Source organism: Corapipo altera, unplaced genomic scaffold (assembly GCF_003945725.1).
Source record: "Corapipo altera isolate COAL_440 unplaced genomic scaffold, ASM394572v1 343, whole genome shotgun sequence".
NCBI classification, from domain to species: Eukaryota; Metazoa; Chordata; class Aves; order Passeriformes; family Pipridae; genus Corapipo; species Corapipo altera.
Genome location: NW_020884913.1, coordinates 4,331,850 through 4,352,072, shown reverse-complemented (window position 1 = coordinate 4,352,072; position 20,223 = coordinate 4,331,850).

The following is a 20,223-nucleotide window of genomic DNA, read 5'->3' as shown; positions in this document are numbered from 1 at the left end:
CCCAGAAGGTATTCTCATGCTGTGATTGATGTAGAAACTATTTGCTGAACCTGTTCTGCAAATCTTCATCTTTATGATCAGCGGTTTGAGCTCCATCTATATTTTAATACACTTATGATATGATTAAAAACATGAATTTAATGAATAGGGAGAAATTACTTTCTTACTTTGTTAGTATAAGGACATTATGTCTGACCTAGTTCTGCATATTAGGAAGGAAATAGATAGGGAGGAGTATAAAGCAGCAGCTGATTTTTAATATACTCTGAACTGCTTATAGGGAGAGAACCATTCATTCCAGTAATTATTTTCTTGTTGTTTACGTATTCAGTTGCATCTGTTTCTAAACACGATTCACAAACTGACTTGATTGTTTCTAGGCCTAAAAGTATGAGGGGTATATTTTAAAAAGCAAACCCATTTGATTTAAATCAGTACATTACATGGCAACATTTCAATTAACTCAGGAATGCTTTCCCTTATTTATTGTGATTTATTTTTCCCCTCTCACCTAACTCTTAAGAGCAGAAGCTCATCGGTTCCCTGTGGAGTTCTGTTACTGTGGTGAAGTTTTTCACTGAAATTTGAACAGACAAATCCTTGAGGGTATTGAAAAGTTTCCTGCCAAAAATGTACTATTTCCAAGAATTAATGGAAACACCTATTCCAGTGATCTGCTATTCACTGTGGTTTTAATCCTTTAAAAATTTGATTCAGATTTTCAAGAGCCTGTAAAGTTGTGTTCAAGATACTGCTGCAATGCTTTTTTAATTTCGCAGAGCAAATATATTCAAATAATCCATAAGCACAATTAGGGAGCTTTATTTCTCTCTCTGAGATATAGCTGAAGTACATAATCCTGAGGGAAGGGAAATTCTCAGCTCCCACTGACTTGTGTTGCTTCCAGGTAGCAAAGACACAGGGACATCTGACATTAAGCCAGCAAAAAAAGAGAATGATTCGGGAGGCTGGAATATAAATAATTCTCAAATTCCATCAAGTAGTCAACTTGAGTTATTTAATAAAGCACCAGGGAAGACTTGGGTTTATGACTGTCACACGGGAAGAGAGCAGAAGAAAATAGTGACATCTGTGTGGTTCCACTGGGGAAATTCTGAGTTTCATTAATGGAGCATTAATGAGCAGAAGACACATTGTCATGGCTGATCTGTGTCTCTGGAACCTGCATGTCAGGGGTTCATGATGGACCTGATCTTGCTCCTCCTGCAGTGCATGGCACTGTAACCATCAATTATTTCTCACACCTCTCATATATAAAATATCTCTGGACTTCGTATAACAATTAAAGGCTTAGGAAATATCCCAGGCTGACAGCCCTAGAGACTGAAATTCTGTTTATTCTTGGAGAGGGCTGAGCTTAACTGAGAGTGCTGCTGGTGCTCCATCTCCACTCTGCTGTCCTTGCATCCTCTCTAGGGCAAGAAGGTACCTCACCAGCAATTTCTTTTCACTTATGGCACCCCCAGAAGTGCTCAGGAATAGACATCTTCCAGCTACTGAGCATTGCTATTTTTCCTGAGAGACAAACAAGCACAGGTAAAAGTGACTGCCTAAATTTCATTTATCACTAAATGTGTTCTATTTATCACCATGAAAATTGCATTACTTTTGTTCATATTTCGTCCTGTTCGGAGGAGTTTTCTCTGCCAGGCTGCACAAGAAGTTGAATTTTAAAGATTCAGGTTTGCAGACCACTGAAGAGCCCTCAAATGTTAATGAGTTTTAGTCGTGACCAGCCAAGGGCATTTTGGGAGCAACAACCTCGGGGTGGAAGGTTCAATATCATCTTACCAAACCTCTGAGGCCTCCAGTCATGTTGATGGATTTCTTTTCATGTTGCTTAGATATTAACTCTGTATACTAGAGAAGAAAAACATAAGCCATAGTCTGAGAGGCAAGAAAAGTATTTTGAAAAACCAGGGAAAAAAATGTTAATAATTTTTATTAGTATTTCTAAATAACAATAGTACTTTCATAAAGCTGTAAAAGAGGCCATCTACAAAGCATTAAAAATCATAGACATTTTAAATTGAGATGATATCCTTGGGGAAATCATCAGGAATTTATTACTATGTATTTAACTTGTACAATTTGATATGAGGTTATTGGTTCAAACAAAATTTTAAGCTAGATACAGTATGCCTCAGTCCTAAAAAATCATTCATTCTCTGCTAATTTGCCCTATGACATAGAGCACAATGTATGAACATTTTTAATGAGATCAAAATTGTATTTAGGAAAGGATTCATCTGGGGCTTTATGATCTGCAAGAAATGCAATTGAAGCTCTGACATTTACTTGGAAACAAGGAAATGTAACTCATTTAAGGGACAGAATTTGTTAAGCATCAATTTATACATCTAATCTATACATATAATCATGTTCTTTAACTCTTCTGCTGATCACAGTATTGATTGGTGGCACTGTAAGGAGGTGGAAGGGATTTCTTTCTGTGTGATGGAATTCTATCCAAAGGGTTAACATCAGACATTGCCAGTTGTAACAGGATCATGTGCCAGGACAGTCTGATCCAAAGAAATGCATTTTCCCCCCAATATTCAGGCAGCAGTGCACCTCAAATGGAAGTGCTCCTCAGCACCTTGCAGTGCAAGTTCCTTATTGTTATCACACTTTGAGATATTATATGAACAATATATATAAATAAGCCACCTTCTCCTCCAGCCCTCCAAATGCAGTGAATAAATGGTAATATCTCTTTCTACAACTTGAACCTAAAAGGAATAAGGTCCTACTCCCACTCTTGGGTAATGGAGTTCTTTTTTTGCCTGTCAGTGACAGGGGCTGGTGTTTCTGGGGTGCTGACAGGCCACAATAAAGGTCATCACACTTGCTGTCTCCAAACTGCCAGTGACTTGAATGGGGGTTTCAAGTGCCCAGAATTGAGCCCAAGAATTGTGGTTTGAGAGAAACGTGTCTGCTAATAGTAATTTCTGATAAACTCCAGGTGAAAACCAGCCCTGCCACTGCTGGGGAAAGGAAGAGGGGGGAGAGAGTGGGAGCTGTGTGCAATTTCTTCATTTCTGCTAATAAAATTAATCCCTGTGCTGTGTGTTTTATCTGTGGACTTCTGATAATAAAGATGCAAGTGCCATAGAATAATTTTAGGCACAGGGAAATGAGTTGATTAATCCAAGTCCTTTGATAGAAACAGGAACTTGTTCTCCAGCTTCTAAACTCTTGCATAGCCCTGAGAGAAAGCCTGAGATTTCATTGCTTCCTGTGCTAATCAAACTAAAACATTTTGTGACAATACAAACTTTTTTTTCGGAAGCTTTCTTGTAGTGATTTTGTTTAGCTTAGAAAGGAGAATTATCTTCCATTTTATTTTTATATATTTATGTATGTACACATAAATATGCATATATATATATATAGCCATTTTCTAGACTTTTTTTTTTTTTTTACTGAGCCATATTTGGTTCGAAGTTATTTAAGCCAATAAATAATTCATTATAAATATGGTTGTCTTGAAAGATGTATTTAATGCAGGATCAGAGTAACAGCAGGGTTAACATGCCATGCAATTAAATTATATTTAACAGAAGTCCTCTGGATTCACAGTCTTTGTGGATGACAGTGACTTGAAGGATCTACAGGAGGTTATTCCTACAGAAACTCAGGTGAGTATAAATTTTATTTCTTTGCTGATTTGATCACATGTAGCTTGTTTTGTACTCTACCAACATACTTTCAAAGTTTGCTGTTCTCTTTGATTCCAGTTGTTTGTCACTGAAAGTCATTTAATGCAGGAAAACTTATTACTTTCTCAAAATGTTGATGGGAAATGTAACAGATTTTTGAGTATAAGCTGCCAATTTTGAGTATAAGAGCCAATTATCAACATGTCCTCCTTCTTCACTCTGTCAGTCTCCACTTTAGACCTCAGACCCTGGACACAGGGGAAACAGTGAGGTGTGGCTAAATTTGGGAATGGGAAAGCAGAGAATGAAAGGGGAATAAACATTTCTTTCAAACTGTGAAATAAGCTTTGTCCTATTCTAAGAGCTCAGCAGCAGAACCATGGCAGGGTGAACAGAAGCAAAGGACAACCTGTGGTTTCACATCCATCCACTGACCATAGAGGAGAAAAACAGTTGGGAATTCTGTTGTGGTCACAGCTGGCACTGCAGTCCCGGGGAGAGGTTCTGGGAATCGCTGTTCAGGTTTTATTAAAGGTTGTGATGTGCCCCACAGTGTTTGTTTTCAACAGGAATAGTTAGTGAAGCACACTGCTGTTGAGTGGGGGCAGGATTGAAAGCACTTGCATTTTTGCAAAGAACCAAAAGCTTAGTGCCCACCAGGGAGAGGGAAAATCAGCTTACAGTAATCATCAGAAGTCAGCTGGGTAGGGCTCTCAGACAGGAAATTTGTATGTCTGCTGCTGTCAAAATTGGTGGTAGTGGGGAACCTTTTCAAACCAGTCTGTTTGCTCTTGCATGCAGTGTAATGGGAACCTTTTTCTAGTGAACAGAATGATTACTGGAAAAACATAATAAATTCAGTAATATTCTCTTTTGTGGCATTGTTATACATATTTTATGATGACTGTACAATGTCTGCCTACCTAGTTCTTCCTCTGTCTTCGAGTGATTAATTTTTTTTATCTCTGGTTGTAAATTAGTTTGTTTCTCTGGGCTCTTATTTTGTCAAAGGAGTATTTTGACAAACTGCTGAGCTGAGGGAGATTATCCCAATTACATTTTAGTGATAATGTTTGGTATCTGATGCCTTCCATGTGAATATCTGCATGGGATGAAGTGCTGCCTTTCATTTCTCTGTGATCTTGCTTTGCTCATAGGCAATTTGCACACAAATTATGAACTCCAAAGCAAGAGGTTAATTATGAAAATCAGTGACTAATGGGCCTTTGATCAATACCTTAATCACTGAGTATAGGAATAGTCAATGCTGCTGTGGGGTTCTAGCAACCTGTGCTCATGTCCCTACTCATCCTGCCCTTATGGATGGCCTGTGGGAAGTCCCTCAAATTCTGTGCCTCAGAAGGCACATTTCTATAAGGAAAGGGTGGGCAAACCTTTCTTATCCATAAGAAAGTGAATCTTCCTATCTTATTCCTTCCTTCTTCTCTTTTATCCTCTATTTTATGGAGGATTTGTGAAAATAAACACCATCATAATCTGTGACAGCAGAGATGCTAAAGGTGTACAGAAATGATTTTCCTGGTTAAGTTTGGACTCTTCTGAGAGTGATCCAGGTCATCTGCTGGGATTCACCACTCCTGTAGACAGCCCTGTAGTGCCAGGTCCCAGCAGGAGAATAAGCCTTTCCAGAATGAGACAGATAATTCATAGGAGCCCTGGAGTAGGGAGGATGTTGAAGACTAATTTATTGCATCTCTGTTAGCTTTTTCTAACTGAGAGTACAATTAAAAATGTGATATTATTTTTAGAAAGTTATTGTTAACTGTTCTTTCCAGCAATCACACTTTCCATTTTCATATTGTTGTGACATCTCCTCTCTGGGTATGGCAGTTGCATGAATTAAGTTAAGTGCTGTTGTTCAGCTTGATTACAAGGAAACTGAAATATGCCCCTCATGGGCATTATCTGTCATGTTGCTAAAAACAAAACCAACATAAAACTCTGCTTGTTGCTGTAAAAGCCTTTCAGTGCATTCATTCTGTGAGGTACTGAAGGTCTCCTGCTCCTGCCAGAGTCCTCCTGGTGTTACACTGCTGTCCTGGGACACAGGAATTTTGCTGTGTTCCAGGCTTCTGAGATTGCTACAGACTTTCACAGGAGCTCTCCTCAAATTATTTAATCCAACCACCTCCAAAACTGGAAATGATTTTATTTTTTGTGCTTCATCTGGGAAGGAATGCAGGAAGTGTAATTCATAGACTCTTTGCATATATAGGCACACGTGTCTCCTGATTGTAAAGCAGGACAAATTCATAATCCAGTTGCCAGAGTAGAACAAAACTCTTCCTATAATCAGTAATTCCATTTATGCCTCAAAGTCACAGTCCTCACATTTGTGAAACACCCAGAGGTAAAAATAGAGATGGAAATATCGTGGTAAGTCTTCAATGTACTGTGTCTTTTCAAAAATTCTGTGACATTATTTCCCTTCTGTCCTCCTTGTGTCATCCTTAACATGGCCTGTATGCTCCTGCCTTCTGTGCATTGTTTATTTAATACCTGTCCTCGTTTCACTTTTACAACTGAAGTGCCTATTTTAGGCTTCTCAGAAGCTTTCCTCCAAGTGATTCAAGCCATGTTATTTTATATGCCCTACTTTGGAAACATGTGACTCAAGAATTACTAAGGGTCTTGAAGAGTTGGAACATGGAATAATAACAATCTCTCAGATTTAATGAGAAAATTGGCTGCTGTCAGCTGTAGGAGCATGCTTTTGTTTTTCAGCTTGTACAGAATGCATGTGCAAGCATCAGCTACCCTTGCATTTTATCAGAAAAATGGCACCTCCTATATGTTTAGCTGTTTGACAAACTCCATCTGTTAAAGAGCACAGAAGACTAAAACAACAGGTAACTGATTTTTTTTAATCTTTGATCTCTCTTTTGAGTATAGTTTTATTTCCTTGTCCATATCTGTACCTCTTTCCCCAGTTAATACAGTCATGTTTTCATACCATCCCTGATGGACACTCATGCTATCATGGACATTGGCTGGTTTTCAGGGTAGGACTGAGACCTGAACTGTGAGTGACTTTTATGTAAGTGTTGACTAAATTAGTTGACCCAGACTGCCCTGAAGAACACGTCTGAGTTGCTCAGAAAATATGTCAGTGTGTGTGATATACATAATAAGAAGAGATTTTTGTCTCCTAAATGCTGGGATTCCAGGAAATGAATATTTCGCTGTGACCTGATTAGAAACCAACTCTCTTATTTGAAGAAGCTGCAATTGAAACAAGCTTTGAAATTCTTTATTCATTTCATACTTTGACTTTTCTGTATGAACTGCTTTCATTTTTGACTGTGTGTGATTAATAATAGCTGGACAGACAGCGGCTGTGCAGTCCTATTCAGGGTCTAATGGCTAGTTCGCAATCTAATTTTTAGCAAAGAGCACAGAGGTTTTGCTTTGTTTGTAAATCAGCCCCTGAAAAAGGCTGTGCTGGGTGAAGTCACTCATCTCATATCCCTGCTTTGCTTCTGAAGAAGGAGGGAGTAGCAATAACAGGTTGTCACTTCCTCTGTGTGTGTGTGTGTGTGTGTTCTTCCTGTTGATCAGAGGATGGAGCAAGGAAATTCAAGATGTTCCTGAGAGCCTCTCAATATGTTTATCTTCAGAATATCCTCTGGAGGTGGGCTGATGGTTTTGTGCTCACTTCCCATGCAGACAGGGTGGCCTGTGTGGTGCAGGGCTCTGAAGTGGCACTTGCTGGAGTCCTGGAGGCACCATAAGCACAGTGACTCAGCCTTCCTTCAGAGGAGCAGGATGTGCTGCCCTGACAGCCTCTGCAGAGCTTCTCAGCTGTGTCCTGTGGCTCTGTGCTCTGCTGCTTGATTTGCCTCAAACCACGCTCTAAGTCTGTGCCAGTGTGCACAGACCACCTCCCACCTCCCTGGTTGATAAAAGGCTCCCAGAGCATCCTCCTGGCTCTCCTGGGGGTCCTGGTCAATGGCCAGTTGGCCCTGAGTCAGCAGTGCCCTGGCAGCCAGGAGGGCCAACCCTGTCCTGGGGGCATCAGGCCAAGCATGGCCGGCCGGGCCAGGGAGGGGATTGTCCTGCTCTGCTCTGCCCTGAGGTGGCTTCACCTGGAATGTTGGGGCAGTTTTGGTCCCTGCAATATAAGGAGGATATTGAGCCATCAGAGAGTGTCCAAAGGAAGGCAGGGAAGATGGGGAAGGGCCTTGATTTGAAGCTGTGTGAGGACACTGAGGGCACTTGGTGTGTTCAGCTGGAGAAGAGGAGACTGAGGGGAGATCTCACTGCAGTTCCAGCTTCCTCAGGAGGGGCAGAGGAGGGGCAGGGACTGAGCTCTGCTCTGGGAGGACCAGGGACAGGACCCAGGGAATGGCCTGGAGTTGTGTCAGAGCAGGGTCAGGTTGGATCTCAGGAAAAGGTTCTTCCCCCAGAGGGTGGTTGGGCACTGCCCAGGCTCCCCAGGGCAGTGGGCACAGCACCAAGGCTGCCAGAGCTCAGGAGGTGTTTGGATGATCCTCTGGGGCGCAGGGTGTGACTCTTGGGGATGTGTGCAGGACTAAGGGTTGGACTTGATCCCTTCCAACTCAGCATATTCTCTGACTATGATTTATTGTGGTCATGCAGACTGGGAACATTTCCATGGAGCCAGTCTCTTTCTCCATGCAGGAAAACAGATGTCAGTCCCTCTGCTTCTATCAAAAAAACTCTTCATGCAGTAGCAGTTGTGTTGTTACTTTGAGTTAGGTTTCATCTTAGCTGGAGTATCTGCATAGAGAATTAAGCAGGAAACTAATGGCAGTACCCGTTGAATAGGTGACTAAAAATACTGGTGTTAGTTATTCTGAGTATCCTTTGAATAGGTGACTAAAAATACTGGTGTTAGTTATTCTGAGGAATAACCCATGGCTCCTTTATAAATTTGTCATGCATTTGATTCCTAAGGACCTATAATTTTAGAGCTGACTAGTCTTTTTACGTGGCTAACTCGACATCTTAAAAGACTTTTCAGAAACAGCCAAGTTCTCACTCTGTAAATCAGTCTTCTAAAGTGGTTTAAGTTGGAACCCTGTGTAACTTCAAAAATATTTTCAAAAAACCAGATACTATCCTCAGAAGCTTGGGAGTGTTTCTAAAGATGTGCTCCTTTGAGCTTATGTAGAGAATGTTGTAGAGAGATTGCTATCAAGCTGAAAAAGAAAGTAAGTAAAGGAACATTTCACAGTCATTACCCGGTTTCAAAAAGCGTAACAAAAGGTGAAATAAAACACAAAGTGTTTTATAATACACAGCATAGTTTCTTATCCAGTCATGGTTATTTACTTTATGAAAGATGTCCTTGATGTGGTAAAGAAACTAATGTATTGTTACATATTTTTAGATTGTACTCTGTGCTTTTTGGAGAAACTAGTGAGGAAGAAAGAGATGATGAGTAAAATCTTGAGCCAAAAGTGAATCCAGTGTATTAGGGTAACTTAACATGCCCTGAGACATGCTTTGTTTGGCAGAAGTAGGTACTCAAAATATTCTGCTGTGCAAAGTACTTTCTTTTAAAAAAAGAACAAAAAAAACTTTGTTTAAGGATAACATTAAACTTGGGCTTGACATATGAAGGTTTCAAGGCTAGTGATAGGCAAAATTTATGTCATTAATATTCTTGCTTTCATGGTACACTATGTGTCCTGTGACCAAAAAATTGGAGTACATTTTACACACCATTATGCAGCAGCATAAGAGCAGGGTCTACAGCTTTTTGAAAGCTTGTCTAACCAGTCTTTGCATTTTTTATTCCTTTTATGTACTGCTGTGGGACATAAAAATACACCCTACTCCCTTTATAGTTGTATAAATGCTGAAGGTTAAATTGTACAAATGGTCTGTGTCTAAACAGTTGATATCAAATCTACACAGCTTGCTGAGGAAGATGCTTTAAAGAACCAAATGAATGTCTCAGTGTGTCAATATAAATGCAGCCTGTCCTCGTGTGCTGGGGATGGACAAGCTCTGCCAGGCAGCACATCCTGCTGTGTCCAGCTCCTGTGGGACACAAGGACTTAGGGAGGACACCAGGGAGGGTTGAAGGAGCAAAGCAGAAGTGCAGTACACGAATGGCTGTGTGATGTTTAAAATGTATCCCGAGCTGATGCTCTCCTTCAGCGAGTAAAAAAAATCCATTTTCTGTAGTAAGAAACTGGTTTCACCAAATCACAAGGAATCAAGAGCCACAGAAATTTGACTTCCTCGTCACTGCACTCTGTTCACAGTTTGAGAACTTGTTTTTAGAAAACATCTTTCATTACATTGTGGGAGAGAGAACTTATATTGCAGCCATTGTGAAGAGTGTTGAGTAATAGCGAAATAAAATGCAGCAGATGTCCATTCTGGTCAAGAAAGAAATCAAAAAAAATACTGTTATCTGAGTTACAAAAGTGTTCTTTGAAACTTTCTCTCTGTGGGAAATAACATGGGGAATATGTTCTTTAACAACTCTTGGTATTGAGCTGGCATTGGGTTTAAATGAAAATTTGTCTTCGGGGTATAAATATGAAATAACTTGATTAGTTATCAGTTTTATTAGCTATTGATATGTTTTAAAATGTAAAATCCTTTTGATAGATTCTCCTAGGACTTATAATATATATATTTACATCATGTAAGATAAAAGCTGCTGCAGGATGGCTTTTGGTCTGCAGCATTTTAAAAACAATGCAAATGTTTAAAGAATTAAATTACCTCATTACAGTGGAACTGTGGCTAACAATTTTATTTGTCAGACTAGTAATTTCAGTCCTGTTAATAAACTGTGGGTAAAACATAACTGAATTCAGTTGTTTTACAGAGTAATTTGTAGGGTCTTTTCAAAACAAGCAACTTTTTCATCACACTGGTAACCATGAGCAGAATCTGACCTTATACTGGTTTGTTTTACTTGTTTCTGGACTGTTGCTCAGTCAGGACATGCAGTACAGCAGCAGATGAAATCTACCTAAAGCAGTCATTTATATGCACTTTATAGAAGGTTACATTTTAATTTGACTTTAATCAGGAGCAAAACAGAGCCTAAAAATGTACAGCTCTTGGAAAGATGAAGTAGTGAAATTCCAGCTCCAGCAGCAGCTCCCATGGGGATTCCTTGTGATCTCATCAGGATCTAGGATAAGGGTGGGAATGGGCATTCAGAGCTCTTGGAAATTTTGTGATGCTCAAAATGCAAATCCATTAGCAAATAAATCCATTTCCTCCTCAGGTAAAATGCGTGGTGTCCATGTCCTGCAATTCAGGATTTGACCTCTCATTTAATCTTTTAAACAAGAACCGAATTGCCCCAATTTGAGCAGCACTTTGCTATGGGAGCTGTAAACTTCACTATCTGTTGCCATTCAGTGCTGTTGATTCAGTTTGTACAAATTAGGCCAGAAATTCATATTGGAATAGTTGAAAAAAGCACAAATGCATTTCAGAATAACACGAATCAACAAAGAGATTCTAAACCTTGGTTCATGAGGGGCCCTTAGGGCTCTTGGATTCAGCCTGTGTCTTCTCCCCACAAGTTAGAGCAGTGCAGCTGTTGGATTGTGGTACTGCTGTTTGAAAAAGAGGAAAAAAAAAAAGAAAAAAAAATTGATTTTACCTAATTTTGAAAACAGATATGGGGATAAAGGTGGATGTTGAAGTAGTTTAGTGCTCTAGGTGAAGTTTCAGGGGAAATTACCTTCTCCTTCCCTCCTTGTAGCAATGCAGATTCAAACACATTATTCTGTTTCATATGTGAGTTTAGCATGACACATAATCCAACCAAAAAACCACAACACATCTATGATTTATTTAGCTGAGATCAAAGACATACAGCTGCAAAGAATCTAATTAAAATTTGATGATGCAGCAGGCAGGCTACATCTATTATTTAATTTGGAGGTTGTGATCTTATACAAAATTAGCTTCCAGATTTCTCTTGTGCTCTTGGGCTGAAAATACTCTTGTACTCAATCATTTTGATATGAAGTTGAATCACCAAAATTTCACTATAGATCATTAGATGTCCTATATGGAATTTTCTGTTAGGAAAGGAGCCAATAAATTCCAGCTTTGGACCAACTCAGATACATTTCTGATCACCTGGTGCTTAGCACTGGGGCAGTTCAGTTTGTTTTACATGAAGGACCAAGGCTGATGTATTTTAAAAACATGATTGATTATTGAGATATGTTCAGGTGGACACAGTCTCAGCTCTTGGCCTTCTGAAAATACTTAATGAGTGTCAGAAGCAAGCTTTAGAAAGTAAAATAAAATAAAAAACAAATAAATAAATGAATAAAGAGAAAATGTTATTAGTTTTTTGAATGTTTATAGTTCTTTGTTTCATGGAACAGAACAGCACAGAACTAAACAATCTAATTAATGGACTTTTTTAATTTCTTTTTTAAAATTAGAGAAACCGTGTCCTTTGTGTTATCTCATTGATAGAAGATTGGGTAAGCAATTACTCAAATACTTTTAATGGCAAATTGTTCCAAATCAACCAGGATATCCCTTAGGAAAGTGAGAGTGCCTTAAGTTGATGTTTCTGACCCAAGTACCAGCTCTGGGGCTGGAACACCCTTTTGCCAGTAGATCTGATTTACACATGTGGGTGCAGTGTATTCAACTGAACAACACTTGTTTCTAGTCATACAGTAGCAATCCCAGGCAGTTCATCTGATTTAGGTGTAAGTAAGTCAAAATCTGATCCAAAAACCCCAACTCTGGAGCATGGGGAGCCAGCTCTCTGGAATGGGAGCTGCTGTGCTCCCTGTGGCCTTGCACTCCAAGTCAAGCCCGTGTGAATTGTTTCCCCTCTCTCTGCCATGGTTGTTGCCCATTTTCAGAATTATTATAGTTTTCATGTCAACAGTGCAACTCTGCATCCTTCAGGGAGTGAGAGTGGGAAAAATCTTGCCTGTCCTATTTCCAACTACAGGCTTTCCTTATTCTGCAAGCAGGATAGTGGTGGGAATGACTGCAAAGAAACAAGGGCAGGAATCTTGGCTCTGAGCTTTGGGGAGGAGAACAGAAGTGGGCTGAGAAATATTGATCCCACTTCCTTTCATGCCTTTACTGTTTGGTCTGGATATTTGTTGCAAAATATAAATGTGCACTTCCAGAATCCCTGGCCTTTGATTGAGGTTTGATACCTCTGCCAACTGCATCAAGGGGGTCTGGAAAGAATCTGTCCTTGACTGTGTTCTGAGATACTCCTCCATGTATGTAATTTCTTTTATGACCACTGAATGTTTGGAGCTTCTCTTTTTTGAAGGTACCAAATGGTCTAATTCTGGCTTTCTTCAACTGATAAAAAACCAAAATCAAACCCAGAAGTTAAGTGACAGATTTTTTGTTTGTTTGTTTCTTTTAGTAAATAAGATTGAAAGAAAGCTCTTTATGTTGTTATTTTAAATTTTTTTCACTACTGAGAATTTACCTAAAATGTATCACAAACAGAGTAAAAGAGGACTAATTAATTACATCAGTATCAACAAGCTTCAGACTTCAGATTCACTTGCTTTGGTCTAATTTTGGATTCAGATATGCTTGGAAGGTCATTGAATTCTTGGGGTTAAATGTACAGTAGAAGGCAGAAATATCCTTAGTATGGCCCTAGGAAAGTTGTGGTTTTGAAGATAATGTTGTTAATTGGCAGACTGATTATTTCTAAGTGAATCTACTGCTGGTGAAATATCATGCAAATGATTGAAATGAGAGATTTTAATAAGGCAGAGTGGGCCTAAGATGATACATACCTTTGATTATCGTACTGTCTGTTTGGGTTTTTTAATATTAAGTTTAATCAAAGAAAAAACAAATTTCAGTTAATGAAAGGAAGAAAAATGTGATCCAAATCTTCAGGGAGATATAACGGTTAATTGGATTTCAAGTACTGTAGCTCCATTCTCAATAGTGTTCATTTTCTTTTCAGGATTACAGTTGTTTAGTTTCATTAGCCTTAATGCACAGGGTCAGCTTTTAAATTATACTGCATTAGTCTGCTGGTTTTCTTTTGCCTCATTCCTTCCCTTCTTCCTGCCTGGCCTCTCTCACAGCCATGACCTGCCTTGGCAGAGGTCACTTGTCACAGCCACGAGAGAGCAGCTGCTGGAAGTGCCAATCCTCTTCCTAATGATTCCTGTCTTCCTCCTGAGCCTCCAGTGTGTCACTAAGAAGGCAGAGCTCTGCCCATGACACTCAAAACAATGATCTGAACCTACTCTTTGCTTGTTAAAATCAGTGTTTACCAGTAAACTGAGTTTTACAACTGCAAAAGAACCTTTGAATAACTTCAGCTGGAAGCACTCATTGTAACTGCTGAAAACAATTCAGCAGACCCTCAGGGTTTATTTTAAATTCCAGATTAACAAAAGAAATTGTTATGTGTGATGCTGGGGTAAATTTATATTCTAAGGGAAGCATTTTTCATGTTGGGAAGGACAGCTTCTTGAGCAGGGCAGGCTGTTAGGTTGTGTTTCCATAGGATAAATTCCTTTCTTACGGACTGAAATTCCAGCATGCCAATATCGCTGTTGTTTGTGCCCAGAAGAGCAAACGTTAATGAATTTGTTTAAAACTAGAGTTGCTAAATGTAGATGGAGTTGGGTGACAAAAATGTAAGGGCCTATTATGGCTTCCTGCATAATGGGATTTGTTAAAAGCATTGACTTTACTTCTTTGAAACTTGTTGGCATTTGATTTTGATGGGTTCAGGTAGACAAATACTGAGTACTTTGCCAAATCCCGTTTTTGACATGTGTTTAAAATCTGGGTTTGAATTGTGAATGTATTTTCCTTATGGAAATAAACTCTTTTTGCAGCGGAAAAACTGGAGTAATAGATTAGAATGAGGCTGGCCATCACATTTATATGCCTGGATTAATTGCAAAACAATGTTGTAAGATATGCAACCATTTTTTTTTTTTTCTCAAGTCTACCTTTAAATTTCCACGTCCTTAAGAGAAATGGGACCATATGTCATCGATATGACTAAAAGTAAACACAAGGAGTGATGGGGAGAAGTTACAGAAGTGCTCTGGAAGTGCCAACCTCCAGAGACAGCATTTAGTTTACCCTAAGTTTTAAAAATGTGTCAGCGTTGTTTCTCTTTCAAAGAAACATCCAACGCTTCAGTGAACCTGACATCTCTTGGAGCTGACCCTATTAATTATTTTTGACTTACTGTGTACTATACATCCACAGGGATTTGCAGAGAATCAAGTACACTATTGTCAAGGGCTTTTATTCCTCTTTTTTATTTCCTTCCCTGTGTTAGAGAGTTTACATGTAAGACTGTCTAATAGCAGAAGCTGTGATAGGTTTAGAGATATAAATGCATTTATCTTAAGGGAAAAAAATGCAGAGCATATTAGTAAAATGCACTGTAAATTTTTTGTCTGCACTTCTCAAAAATTCAGGCAGCATATAGGCTACAGGCACAATATCTAATTTTCCTGCAGATCCTAAAAGAATGACTTCTAAGGACAAGCTCCTCCAGCAGAAAAAACGTGGAGTACTTTCTCCAACAGAGAGGACCAAACTCTGCTCTCAGCTATACAAATATGAAATTTGATTTCCTGCTCTAAATGGGAAAGGCTTGCTCTGCATTAACGTTGCGTGACTGAGAGCAAATTCCCTCCCCCTGTGTCTGCTCTTTGGAGACCACTGGCATGGGGAAGGTGATAAAGGGAATGGCTTGGTGGTCACAGGGCGAAAAGCAGGGTGGGAAGAGTCGGGGCCAGTAATGAGTTGAGGAGAAACTAACACAGATGCTGAGAAAATTCATCCTTTTTCTGATTTTTTCTGTCATTCATGGGGGGAAAAAAAAAGTGAACTGCAGGGAGAAAAACAGAGAAAGAAGGCAAAATAATAAAAATGTGCCTCTGTGCAATGAAAAGTCATTTCCCCTTCACCCACACATGCTCAGGTCTTAAGCAGAGAATGTATTGTTTCACATAGTAAAAAAAATATGAGAGGACAGAGAACAAAGGAAGGTGGTTTGTTGTTTGTTTGTAGAGGTTTTTTTAGTGTGTGGTGGTTGGGGTTTTTTTAAGTTAAACCCAAACTTCTCAATAATTTTGCTTTTGTCAGAAATTCAGCCAAAGTCTGTGGCTCCATGATAGTGGTAGCTGAACCCAGGATGGTTCTGAGTCTGAAACAGGATCAAATCCTAACTGTATAAGAAGATTTGCTCTAAAAGGGTGACAAAAAATATTGAAAATTAAGACATAACAGTGATTTACCTTATCATTGTCTGATAGTGTTGACTTCTGTGGCAAGACTGAATTTAAGAGAGAATAAGGGGACACTATTACACTGAATGATCAGTATTTAGCACTGTAATATCTGCTTTTTAAAAAACATATTTTATAATTCAATTGACAAGTCATGATACACCTGTGTGACTATTGTCACTTGTCAAGAGTGTGGGAGTGTAAATGGGAGTGTCAGTATAAATGAGCTGGAACAAGATTGACCCCTGGAGCAATATATCCTTGCAATATAGGCTGCAATTTGACAGTCTGCTCTCTGTGGGTAATCTCTAATAGGAGTTTTCCTATTTGAATCTGATTTCAGTATTTGATCACTATCTTTTAATTGTTCTTTTTTTCTCTGAAATGTGCCATTTCCACCTCTGAACATTCCAGAGCCCAGCATTTATAAGCAACCAAGTGCTGTAAGTAAAACTGCTATAAGGGTTATCTGTAGGGTTGTTTGACTGTGCCAGCTTTTCACCCCATAAAACCAGCAGAGATCAATGAAATTGAGTGCAACTGGAAGGAAAACATGGATTTTTAGTGGAATTTTTACAGCCAAACTCGAGGAAACATAGAAATGGCACTGAAGTAAACGTATTGTTCTCACTGAGAAATTATAATCCCCCTTTTTTTCCATGAGTATATATTTAATAAGCTCTGCAGAGAAGCCCAGCATTCTGCCTGTCAGCCTTAACACCTGTTAAACAGCTGTGGGCCAAGACAGAGCTGATGTTGGCTGAGCATAGAACAGGGAAGACTTGCAGAGAAATGGCCACATCTGGGTTGTGTTTCATTGCCTCTCTTCTCTTGCCTGTCTCTTCTGCCAAGCTTCTAAGTAGAGGAGGTTTCATCAAAAATTTCTCACGTAAAAAAATTAAGTTAAAATAGAGAACAGTGAGTTCTGAAGAAGTGCATTTGAAATATTTGAATTAGTTGGTGGATCGTCTCTGAATCCATGTGAGTTATTCTACAGCCACTCAGAAAAATTAGCTAAAAAGAGCGTGGTGGATATAGGTATCAAATAAAAAAAAAGAGATCTCAGCTAGATTATAAATTCCTTTCAAACTTTCCTATACTTGAGACTTTTTGTCTGGCAGTTGTCATAAAGGTTGATTCTTTTTAAACCAAGAGGGAAATACCAACAAAAGGTTTCCAATAGTACTGTGTGAATCATTGTTTTGGTTTAAGTTCAGTACCTTCTTTCAAATGAAATTAACTTGATAAAAACCAATTCTTTGTAATTTTTTCTCTATATTTTCCTGTTGGAATGTAACAGCCCACCCTTACTTCATATCAAATGTTCACTTATGAAATGTGGCATTTTTGCTTGGGATTTATTTAATACTTTTTCAGGTCCATTTTAAAATTTACGCAAAAACTTATTTTAAAAAAAACAAAACGCAGCGCTTTATTTTTATATGTTTTTAATGATGCTTCAGCTGAAGGAGTTAGAGGAAAAATCAAACACTTTCTGAGGTTTTGAAACCTGCATTTTTCAGCCCAAGGCAGAGGCTGAGGGAATTGTGTGTCAGCCCCTGATTCCTCCAAGGCTGTGCGTGCGATCCTTCACTTTAGACACGGCCCTGCTTCCTGCTAATGGAATGTTTGTAGGCCTGACATTCCCGGCTTCCAGGCGTGGGTCTAATTGCAACACAACACATAAAACATTTAGCATCACGTGTTGGGGGGGTAACACGAGTGGCTGGTGCTGCTCTCATTCCAGTGTCCTGAAGGACGGGTGTCATCCCGAACATCACCAGGAACGGAGAGCAGGGACAGGAAGGATTTGTAACCTCCCTGTTTCCCTGTGGAGAGGGGCAAACCAGACCAAACCAGAATTAAATCCTAGCTCTACCTTCCTCCCTAAGCAGGACTGCTTGGGGATGGACTGTGTCTTCTTCAAGCAGGACCCACTGGCCTCTGGTGACTTCCAGAGCTGGGGTTGGACATCCTGGCTTCCTTCCAGGGCTCTGCCCTCCCAGTTTGTGCAATAATGAAATAAATTCTCCTTACACCTGCTAAGCCCAGTGCCTTGAATGCAGAAGACTTGAAAGGTGCAAGCAACAGGCATTTTTGAAAGGGGGAAAAAGCTGCTTTCTTTCGTTCTGTAGCAAATTTCCTGCTTTAACTCAGATAAATGACACATAATTAATAATTGCCACTGAAGAATACGATGGCTCAATTATTTGATTTCATTGATTTCTGACTACTTGATTTAATTTGCCTGCTTCCCACTATTTGATAAGGAAAGGCAAGCTGAGCCACAAGAAGGTAGCTGTACTGTAGAATTGTACTAAAATCATCAGAGTCTGGATCAGTTCTTTCCTCACTGACAGGGTAATTTTTCTTGCTGCCAACAGTTGCAAAAGTGTTTAATTTTATTGATTCTTTACTTATCCATTTCTATTATTTGTACTTTTTAAGTGAATCTCCAATGAGAGTTTCTACCAATACCATGTCACCTGTTTTCTCTATGATGAATTTATTCATTCTCATACAGATAAAACCAACTCCACCTGCATGTGAAAAATGAATATGTAGATATTTCTCAATAGTTTTCCCACCAGCATATTGCTGAGCATGTTTTTTGGGATTGAGCTGTCACTAAGCAAGATGAAGTTTGATAGAAAACATACAGACACCATTCCCCCAGCCCTCCCAAATTTGGAATTTTTAACTAATTAGCTCATTCTTTAATTAGCACAATAAGCTAATAGAAGAACTTTAGGAATTCTAAATTTTGATATAAATGCTTTTAATAAGTTCTGGACAGACAGTGGAACTCCACCCAAAAAAGAACTTCTACATTTTTAAGTTGAATTATTCTTCTTCTATGAGAATCCTAACTCAAGGCTATAAATAATCTCATTTCTAGAGGAAGAGAATTCTTTGAAGAGTTTTATCTGACAAAGTGGGCTTAGAAACATCACTTAATATAAGAGTCAAAAACTTCTAAACTTACAGCAAATGGAAGAAGAGAATTAATTAGAAGAAGGTATGGAAACATCTTGGCTATGTCATTGCAGAGTAACTTCTCAAAGCTCAGCTGTTGAATTCAGTTGACTTCAAACTACCCTGTAATTATTTACCCCTTTCATTATGCCATTAATTAAAAATCTATTTAAGATTGCTTTTTTGAGTATATTTCCTGTCCATACTTTATTTTGCACTGGACACACACATGAAAGTTTAGCAGCTGGAACTTCAAGGAAATATTTTCGTTTGGAATATTGAAAACACCTGAGTACTCAGAACTCATTTCTAGTCACCATTCATCCTTTTCAGTCCTTGTTGTCCCACAGAATTCTGCTGAGTTTGTTACTTTAAAGTATTTGAGGTATAAAATCTTGAAAGTTGAGTAGAACTTAGAACCATTTTCTATTCAGTTTTGTTTTTGTGGAGGTTTTTTTTTGTTTGTTTTTGTTTGGTTGGTTGGTTTTGTTTGGTTTGTTTGTTTGGTTTGGGTTTTTTAATTGTAAATTTGTAAAGTGGTGAATCTTTATACATGGTAACATTCCAATCTCCAGATTAGACCCTGCAAGTTCTGGTGAGAATTCTTGACTCCCTTTATTTTGCTCTATTTTATGACATTGGACAGCACGTGGTGAGTTCTTGAACCTCTGTGGGGGCCATTCTTGATTCATGAAAAACAGATGTGAGACATGTAAGATCAGAACACAAAGGCCCAGGAATCAGGCACATGCACAGCCCTCGATGTACAGAGACATTTGGAGGAGGATTCCCTCAGCCCCAGGGAAAACCTGAAGACGGTTACAACTTCAGGGTCTACCTGGGACTTAAAGGCAGCCTAAAAATGCATTTTCATTACCCCAGGAGAGCAGAATGATTTCAATGAATATGTAAAATGCAAACACCATGACATCTGCAAGCAGAAGCAACGCTGGTTTCTCAAATTAGTTTAGACTTCACATATTCCACCCCCACCTTCTGTTTAACAAATGTATGCATAGAGGGTAGAAAAAACTGAAGTCTACAGGAAAGAAAAAAAAAAAACAAACAAAAACAAACCATGGGAATGAACTAATTCTCCTGTCACTCAAGTAGTTATAAAACAAGCCAAGCATATACTGAAGGTGAATGTTAATGACTAAGGAGGCAGACAGATGGTCCGATTTTTCTTTAGGTGGTTCATCATCCTTTATTATTCACAGAAAATTGTCTTTGATAAATGGATTCAATGTTAAAAGGATATTCAGGCAAAATGGGTCACCTTTTGGTCAAGCAGAGCACATTTGACAGGTTCCTGC